This window comes from Tupaia chinensis, unplaced genomic scaffold (assembly GCF_000334495.1).
Source record: "Tupaia chinensis unplaced genomic scaffold, TupChi_1.0 Scaffold000534_1, whole genome shotgun sequence".
Classification (NCBI taxonomy): domain Eukaryota; kingdom Metazoa; phylum Chordata; class Mammalia; order Scandentia; family Tupaiidae; genus Tupaia; species Tupaia belangeri.
The window spans coordinates 27,236-37,031 of NW_006160047.1; the positions used below are offsets into that span (position 1 = coordinate 27,236).

The 9,796-nt window shown below is 37.4% G+C and overlaps 2 pseudogenes; both read left to right on the forward strand.

The window, feature by feature from the left end:
* Positions 1-3,876: 3,876 nt before the first annotated feature.
* LOC102493298 (U2 small nuclear ribonucleoprotein B'' pseudogene) lies at positions 3,877-4,425 on the forward strand (annotated as a pseudogene).
* A 3,519-nt stretch (positions 4,426-7,944) lies between these two features.
* LOC102493710 (U2 small nuclear ribonucleoprotein B'' pseudogene) lies at positions 7,945-8,493 on the forward strand (annotated as a pseudogene).
* The last annotated feature ends 1,303 nt before the right edge of the window (positions 8,494-9,796 follow it).

Consider the following 9,796-nt stretch of genomic DNA (forward strand, 5'->3'; position numbering starts at 1 on the left):
TGCCATCGGGGGAGTGGGACTGCGCGGGCGGCGGCCGCGGTGCGGATTTACCCGTCCCGGTACTGCTCTCTCAGTACCCACTATTGGTGCTAGCCTTGAAGAGCTCCAGGGAAAACGGCGTTACAGTGCAGGGTGTGTGTGTGTGTGTGTGTGTGTGTGTGTGTGTGTGTGTGCGTGTGTGTGTGCGCACAGTGATGAAAGTCAGGCCCTGGAGGGAGATTCAAGTCTGACCCCTCCGAGTACTTAGGTCAGCGGACGGTGCTTGCTGGAGATAGGAGTGGATCTTAACATCAAGACTGTGTTAGGGGTGTGTGTGTCTGTCTCTCTCAAGAAAAAAATAAATAAAAAAAATAGGCTGGGGCCAGCTGGTGACAAAATGGTTAAGGTGCGGGACTCCCACATGGGGGACTGTAGTTCTAGTCCCAGAAGCTTAAAACTGACACAGATCACGAAATCCGCAAAGGAAAATGGAGGAGAAGGAATTGCTTGTGGCCATTTCCTCTGCTGGGGGGTGATTTCTTGCTTTCTATCTCTCTGTCTCTCCAGCAAGCACACACATCCTGTAGCAAAAATCTCACAAAAGAACAAAGGAAGGACTAATACCTTCTTTGAGGGATTGTGATGAAAAATTATAATGGGCCGTATTTTATCCTGCATTTTCTGAGTACTGAGAATTGTTTTGAGTATTTCCCAGAATTGGAAAAACAAAACAAACAAAACAAAACAAAACTCTGTCAGCTAAGTAATGTTACTGTATTCCTTTTGCAGGTACATTCAGATAATTAAGAGATTGATCCAAGGTCGAAGCTGGCAGATAAACAGAGCCAGGACTTGAAGGCAGTCAGCTTGGCTCCAAACCTTGTGCTTTTTAACTCTGGTGCCATTTTGCCTCTGGGAAACAGAGTATAATACGTGTAAAAGGTCTGTAAGGTATCTGGTTCGTGGTTTGAACTCTCAGCATTTAAATAGCTATTCCAATGGATATCTCTTTGTTCAGAGAATGTAAATGTAATAGAAAATGCTTCCTAGATCTAGAAAGTAACTGTCTAGTTAGGAAGACAAATACCACTTGCTAAAAATATTGAGAATGTTGTCAAAATAAAGGTTGAAATGTAGTTCATGTGTCATTGTTAATTGACCAGAATTTTTAGATCTAGGAAGGGCAAGAAAGGTTAAATTGACTTGGAAATGGTAAACAGGACAAAAGCTGTATCACTGATGAGTGATGGCCAGTTCTGGGTTATCCATGTTCATATTCATATTTGTCAGATAATGAGTAGAAAGGAAAAAGGACTTGGGAGATGAATATTGAAGAAAAAAGTCAAGTTGAAAGGAAAGAAAAAGTGGTCAAGGTACTTTGTATATGTTATTTTATTTAATGAGAGGGGGAGAAGGGAAGAAGGAAGGAAGAAAGGAAGAAAGGAAGAAAAAGTGGTCAAGGTACTTTGTATATGTTATTTTATTTAATGCTTCTAAGGATTCCATAAACCACAAACTCCACATTCTTATCCTCATGTGGCATATGCAGAATAACATATACACAGAGGTTGGAAAGGACAGAATTATCACTGAATTGATTCCAAAGTCTACAAAATCTATATTCTTTTTGCTATTTATCAATTCTTTTAGGTTATGACAAACTTTGTTTTTGAAGACAGAAATAAGAAATCAGGACTAAGGCAGGAGGAGATACTAGACTAAGCTGCCTTTTTTTTTTAATACAGAAAGTTATTTAGATATGTACCATTGGTAAAATATATCATTTAAATTCTAATTTACTGTTTATACATTCACTTTCGAGGGAAGTGTCATAACTCAAGTCACAGAAGAACAAGCTCTGTAGAGTTCCCCAAAGAGATTTCCAACAGGCTGGCAAGGTACAAAGAGGCAAATGAAATATCGAAGTCTTTGCCAGTTATTCTATGTGACTAAACTGTTTGGACCCTGGAGTTAAAGGTCCATTGTCAAGAAGAAAGAGGTTTTGGATATGCAAGAGTAGGCAAAAAGCAAAGTAGAAATGATTGGGTCATAAAAGTCATGTTTTTTTTCTGTGGTTTTCTATGACAAAAAATGCATCATGACTTTTCCAATGACCCAATGGAAATTTATTTTATATTACAGTAAAAAAATAAAGAAAACTGAGTTATGAGGAAAGAATTACCAAAGGAGTGTATATGGGCAAGTTTCACAAAGAATCAAAAAGAGGAGGACATACTGGCTAGGATTTCACAGAGACTCAATGAGGATACACATACAAGGGTCTTTCGAAAAATTCATGGAAAATGCATATTTTGAAAAAAATCAAGATTTGAAATATTTTAAGCCAAAATAAATTCATACTTTAAATCCATTTTTTCCTGATCTTTTAAAATTATCCTTATATATACATATTTATTTATTTTTAAAGAATTGGCAGTTCAGAAGGATAGTGGGGCCTGGCATCTTAAAGTCTATACAGTGGACCTGTTAGGCTAGAAATTCAGGCAGGATTTCTATGTTAAAATCTTGAAGCTTTAGTTCTGCTGGAGGACCTCAGTTTTAACTCTTACAGCCTTCAACAGATTGGATGAGGCCCAACCACATTATTCAGGGTAGTCTCCTTTACTTAGAGTCAACAAATTGTAAATGTTAGTCACATTTACAACCATTAAATCACAGTAATATCTAGATTAGGCTTTGACCAGACAATTGGCACCACAGCCTAGCCAAGTTGACACGTAAAATTCACCATCTCAGAGGGACTGTGAGAAACAGGCAATGATGTTCAGAGATTCAATGGCAGCAAGACTAAAAGTTTCATAAAAGAGTATCTAATATTAGCATTTATGTTTGTTATATGGTGCTATGCTGTAAATCCTACTACCTCACACCCTGCATATAAGAAAGTTTCTCACATGAATAATATTTTAGGATGATACTAAGTGGTTTAGGATGTAATCAATGACTAAGCTATAAATGCAATTTAATTTAATATACAAGGTCAAAGCCAGAGGAGACTTTGGGAAGTAAGACAACCCTCTCCACTGAACTCTCAGGGACACTAGGGATGGCACAAGGGTTCCACACATACAGATGAGGTTCAAGCTGATTCTTTCTTCTGTATTCATGATACAGTGCATGTGCATGGGTGAGAGTGATGAGCACCCTCCACAGCATTTGGTCATGCCACAGTCCCCTTCCTCCTGTCCTCCAGTCCATCAGATCCAGGGCACGTCTGACATACTCAGTGTGTTTTGGGCCAACAGGGCAGGGGATGCAAAGAGCAGTCACCATATGAACCTGATGTTTCTTGATGAGCACATTGGCACTGAGCCAGCCCTCATGCCAACGTTATTTTTAACTCAAAGGTCAATGTATACCAACCAATATAGCAATTCAGAAAAAGGCCAAGTTGTAGATTATGGGCTTGATGCTGAAAGTTATTCAGAGAACTTGTGAGCTTCCCAGGGAGTTGATGGCATTTTCTAAGCATCCAACACTATGAATATTGAAACAGGACATTTCATTAGCTTTTTTGGTTAAGGAAGAGTTTATTGCCTAAAAATTCATTGTCTCCTATCAAAATGTGGAGAGTACTAAGGACAGTTTTAAGTCAGGACATCTGTTTTGTATACATCCCATAACCAATGAAATCTGTCCTCCTAGAAAAGGGATTAATAGATCCCTTGCTAAAGGTGAAGCCTAAAACACTTTAGTGAGACATTAAACCCAGTCACAGAAACTTGTTTAACTGACGGGGGACGCGTAGGCCTCAGATTCTCCACTGTCTCTTAGCTGTTTGAAGGGTCTAACCCAAACATGGATATCTGACCATATCATACAATTTATATCAATAATACGAATGACGAAATTAAAAAAGAAGAGTTGAAGAGATCCATGTATGCCCTTTTTTCTCAGTTTGGCCATGTGGTAGATATTGTGGCTTTTAAGACCATGAAGATAAGGGGGCAGGCCTTTGTTATATTTAAGGAATTGGACTCATCCACGAACGCTTTGAGACAGTTACAAGGGTATCCTTTTTATGGTAAACCAATGCAAATCCAGTATGCAAAAACAGACTCTGATATAATATCTAAAATGCATGGCACTTTTGCTGACAAAGAGAAGAAAAAAGAAAAGAAAAAAGCCAAAACTGTGGAACAGGCTGCAACAACTGCAAACAAAAAACCTGGCCAGGGAACACCAAATTCAGCTAATACCCAAGGAAATTCAACACCAAATCCTCAGGTTCCTGATTACCCTCCAAACTATATTTTGTTCCTTAATAATTTACCAGAAGAGACTAACGAGATGATGTTATCCATGCTGTTCAATCAGTTCCCTGGCTTCAAGGAAGTACGTTTGGCACCTGGAAGGCACGACAGTGCTTTTGTTGAATTTGAGAACGATGGGCAGGCTGGAGCTGCCGGGGATGCTTTGCAATGATTTAAGATCACACCATCACATGCTATGAAGATCACCTATTCCAAGAAATAACTTTCAGAAGAGTCGTCTAAAAAGGACTTGGTGTTATTTATAGTGCTTGTTTTGATAACATTTGGTCAGGTCATTTTAATAGTTGGAGATGAAGAGGAAATTAAAGTGAAATTTTTGTGAAGGACTTAAACAAATTAGTCTTTAGCCTTAGTGAATAATGAAATATGAATGCCTTAATTTTGTACAATAAATTTTTTTGTATTAAAAAAAAAAAAAACTTGTTTAATTTACCAGAGGGCACATGTGCTCCCTGGAGAGAAGGAAAGAGGGAGATCAAATGAGGGAGAGAGAAAGGGAAAACAAGAGGCATGACCGCACTGCAATCCTTTTCTCTCCCCACTTCTCCCTCCTTTCGTGATTTTGAGCACACGAACCAGGTGTGTTTCTCTGGCCCTCGGTAAACATGCAGTTGGCCATGTGGATCCAGCCACTTTAACCACCAGGCCATGAACTGGCCCTAAAAATTCTAATGTTAACTTACATTCCTATTTTGGAGTAAAACTCAGCAAAGAGTTCAGGAAAAATGCCCTTGCTCTTCCTCTAGAAAAAGCCATTTGACATTTTTCTATTAAGTTTTGCAGGGTCAATTCCAAAGTAATTATCACTGTTCTCATCAAAATAAATTCATGTGTGTCTTCTATTATTTTTTTTTTGGTCATCTATAATCCAATATAGTAATTTTTTTGTGGAAAGTTTGAAGACAGGTTATGTGATTATTTTGTTCCACTTAAAACAGAAATTGCAAAGTATTTTTAAAAATTCTGTATTTTTGTTTCTCTAACTCCTTGAAAACATAGTTGTGATTGGCCAGTATTACAAGGACTTTGAGAAGGCTAGGATGGCTATCTGGTGGACATCTGGGTAAAACAGATGAAGGCATGTGGTCACAATAATTTTAACATGTGTATGTTCCAGATACATTTTCACAATAAATCTGACCTTTTGCTTTCTCCTTACTTTCTCAGTCTGTGGTTTTAAAATCACTTTGTTTCAACACTCTGCTTAATTACTTTTAACCACGGTTTCCTCTTCTACAGAATTCAGATGTATTTATTCTGCAAATATTTACTGAGCATCTACTGTGAATAGGACTCTCTATTAGGTATAGAAATGAAAAAGAAAATCAAATATGATATCTATCTTTCACAAAATCAAAGAAATGTGTAAACTTTATAGGCAATAGAAAAGTACTATCAACCCATCATTTTCAGTTAAGAAGATAAAAAGAGGGAGAAAGTGTCAATGTTCAGGACAAACTTTGTTTTTGAAGACAGAAATAAGAAATCAGGACTAAGGCAGGAGGAGATACTAGACTAAGCTGCCTTTTTTTTTTTAATACAGAAAGTTATTTAGATATGTACCATTGGTAAAATATATCATTTAAATTCTAATTTACTGTTTATACATTCACTTTCGAGAGAAGTGTCATAACTCAAGTCACAGAAGAACAAGCTCTGTAGAGTTCCCCAAAGAGATTTCCAACAGGCTGGCAAGGTACAAAGAGGCAAATGAAATATCGAAGTCTTTGCCAGTTATTCTATGTGACTAAACTGTTTGGACCCTGGAGTTAAAGGTCCATTGTCAAGAAGAAAGAGGTTTTGGATATGCAAGAGGAGGCAAAATCATGTTTTTTTTCTGTGGTTTTCTATGACAAAAAATGCATCATGACTTTTCCAATGACCCAATGGAAATTTATTTTATATTACAGTAAAAAAATAAAGAAAACTGAGTTATGAGGAAAGAATTACCAAAGGAGTGTATATGGGCAAGTTTCACAAAGAATCAAAAAGAGGAGGACATACTGGCTAGGATTTCACAGAGACTCAATGAGGATACACATACAAGGGTCTTTCGAAAAATTCATGGAAAATGCATATTTTGAAAAAAATCAAGATTTGAAATATTTTAAGCCAAAATAAATTCATACTTTAAATCCATTTTTTCCTGATCTTTTAAAATTATCCTTATATATACATATTTATTTGTTTTAAAAGAATTGGCAGTTCAGAAGGATAGTGGGGCCTGGCATCTTAAAGTCTATACAGTGGACCTGTTAGGCTAGAAATTCAGGCAGGATTTCTATGTTAAAATCTTGAAGCTTTAGTTCTGCTGGAGGACCTCAGTTTTAACTCTTACAGCCTTCAACAGATTGGATGAGGCCCAACCACATTATTCAGGGTAGTCTCCTTTACTTAGAGTCAACAAATTGTAAATGTTAGTCACATTTACAACCATTAAATCACAGTAATATCTAGATTAGGCTTTGACCAGACAATTGGCACCACAGCCTAGCCAAGTTGACACGTAAAATTCACCATCTCAGAGGGACTGTGAGAAACAGGCAATGATGTTCAGAGATTCAATGGCAGCAAGACTAAAAGTTTCATAAAAGAGTATCTAATATTAGCATTTATGTTTGTTATATGGTGCTATGCTGTAAATCCTACTACCTCACACCCTGCATATAAGAAATACTAGTTTCTCACATGAATAATATTTTAGGATGATACTAAGTGGTTTAGGATGTAATCAATGACTAAGCTATAAATGCAATTTTTCAGAATATACAAGGTCAAAGCCAGAGGAGACTTTGGGAAGTAAGACAACCCTCTCCACTGAACTCTCAGGGACACTAGGGATGGCACAAGGGTTCCACACATACAGATGAGGTTCAAGCTGATTCTTTCTTCTGTATTCATGATACAGTGCATGTGCATGGGTGAGAGTGATGAGCACCCTCCACAGCATTTGGTCATGCCACAGTCCCCTTCCTCCTGTCCTCCAGTCCATCAGATCCAGGGCACGTCTGACATACTCAGTGTGTTTTGGGCCAACAGGGCAGGGGATGCAAAGAGCAGTCACCATATGAACCTGATGTTTCTTGATGAGCACATTGGCACTGAGCCAGCCCTCATGCCAACGTTATTTTTAACTCAAAGGTCAATGTATACCAACCAATATAGCAATTCAGAAAAAGGCCAAGTTGTAGATTATGGGCTTGATGCTGAAAGTTATTCAGAGAACTTGTGAGCTTCCCAGGGAGTTGATGGCATTTTCTAAGCATCCAACACTATGAATATTGAAACAGGACATTTCATTAGCTTTTTTGGTTAAGGAAGAGTTTATTGCCTAAAAATTCATTGTCTCCTATCAAAATGTGGAGAGTACTAAGGACAGTTTTAAGTCAGGACATCTGTTTTGTATACATCCCATAACCAATGAAATCTGTCCTCCTAGAAAAGGGATTAATAGATCCCTTGCTAAAGGTGAAGCCTAAAACACTTTAGTGAGACATTAAACCCAGTCACAGAAACTTGTTTAACTGACGGGGGACGCGTAGGCCTCAGATTCTCCACTGTCTCTTAGCTGTTTGAAGGGTCTAACCCAAACATGGATATCTGACCATATCATACAATTTATATCAATAATACGAATGACGAAATTAAAAAAGAAGAGTTGAAGAGATCCATGTATGCCCTTTTTTCTCAGTTTGGCCATGTGGTAGATATTGTGGCTTTTAAGACCATGAAGATAAGGGGGCAGGCCTTTGTTATATTTAAGGAATTGGACTCATCCACGAACGCTTTGAGACAGTTACAAGGGTATCCTTTTTATGGTAAACCAATGCAAATCCAGTATGCAAAAACAGACTCTGATATAATATCTAAAATGCATGGCACTTTTGCTGACAAAGAGAAGAAAAAAGAAAAGAAAAAAGCCAAAACTGTGGAACAGGCTGCAACAACTGCAAACAAAAAACCTGGCCAGGGAACACCAAATTCAGCTAATACCCAAGGAAATTCAACACCAAATCCTCAGGTTCCTGATTACCCTCCAAACTATATTTTGTTCCTTAATAATTTACCAGAAGAGACTAACGAGATGATGTTATCCATGCTGTTCAATCAGTTCCCTGGCTTCAAGGAAGTACGTTTGGCACCTGGAAGGCACGACAGTGCTTTTGTTGAATTTGAGAACGATGGGCAGGCTGGAGCTGCCGGGGATGCTTTGCAATGATTTAAGATCACACCATCACATGCTATGAAGATCACCTATTCCAAGAAATAACTTTCAGAAGAGTCGTCTAAAAAGGACTTGGTGTTATTTATAGTGCTTGTTTTGATAACATTTGGTCAGGTCATTTTAATAGTTGGAGATGAAGAGGAAATTAAAGTGAAATTTTTGTGAAGGACTTAAACAAATTAGTCTTTAGCCTTAGTGAATAATGAAATATGAATGTCTTAATTTTGTACCATAAATTTTTTTGTATAAAAAAAAAAAAAAACTTGTTTAATTTACCAGAGGGCACATGTGCTCCCTGGAGAGAAGGAAAGAGGGAGATCAAATGAGGGAGAGAGAAAGGGAAAACAAGAGGCATGACCGCACTGCAATCCTTTTCTCTCCCCACTTCTCCCTCCTTTCGTGATTTTGAGCACACAAACCAGGTGTGTTTCTCTGGCCCTCGGTAAACATGCAGTTGGCCATGTGGATCCAGCCACTTTAACCACCAGGCCATGAACTGGCCCTAAAAATTCTAATGTTAACTTACATTCCTATTTTGGAGTAAAACTCAGCAAAGAGTTCAGGAAAAATGCCCTTGCTCTTCCTCTAGAAAAAGCCATTTGACATTTTTCTATTAAGTTTTGCAGGGTCAATTCCAAAGTAATTATCACTGTTCTCATCAAAATAAATTCATGTGTGTCTTCTATTATTTTTTTTTTTTGGTCATCTATAATCCAATATAGTAATTTTTTTGTGGAAAGTTTGAAGACAGGTTATGTGATTATTTTGTTCCACTTAAAACAGAAATTGCAAAGTATTTTTAAAAATTCTGTATTTTTGTTTCTCTAACTCCTTGAAAACATAGTTGTGATTGGCCAGTATTACAAGGACTTTGAGAAGGCTAGGATGGCTATCTGGTGGACATCTGGGTAAAACAGATGAAGGCATGTGGTCACAATAATTTTAACATGTGTATGTTCCAGATACATTTTCACAATAAATCTGACCTTTTGCTTTCTCCTTACTTTCTCAGTCTGTGGTTTTAAAATCACTTTGTTTCAACACTCTGCTTAATTACTTTTAACCACGGTTTCCTCTTCTACAGAATTCAGATGTATTTATTCTGCAAATATTTACTGAGCATCTACTGTGAATAGGACTCTCTATTAGGTATAGAAATGAAAAAGAAAATCAAATATGATATCTATCTTTCACAAAATCAAAGAAATGTGTAAACTTTATAGGCAATAGAAAAGTACTATCAACCCATCATTTTCAGTTAAGAAGATAAAAAGAGGGAGAAAGTGTCAATGTTCAG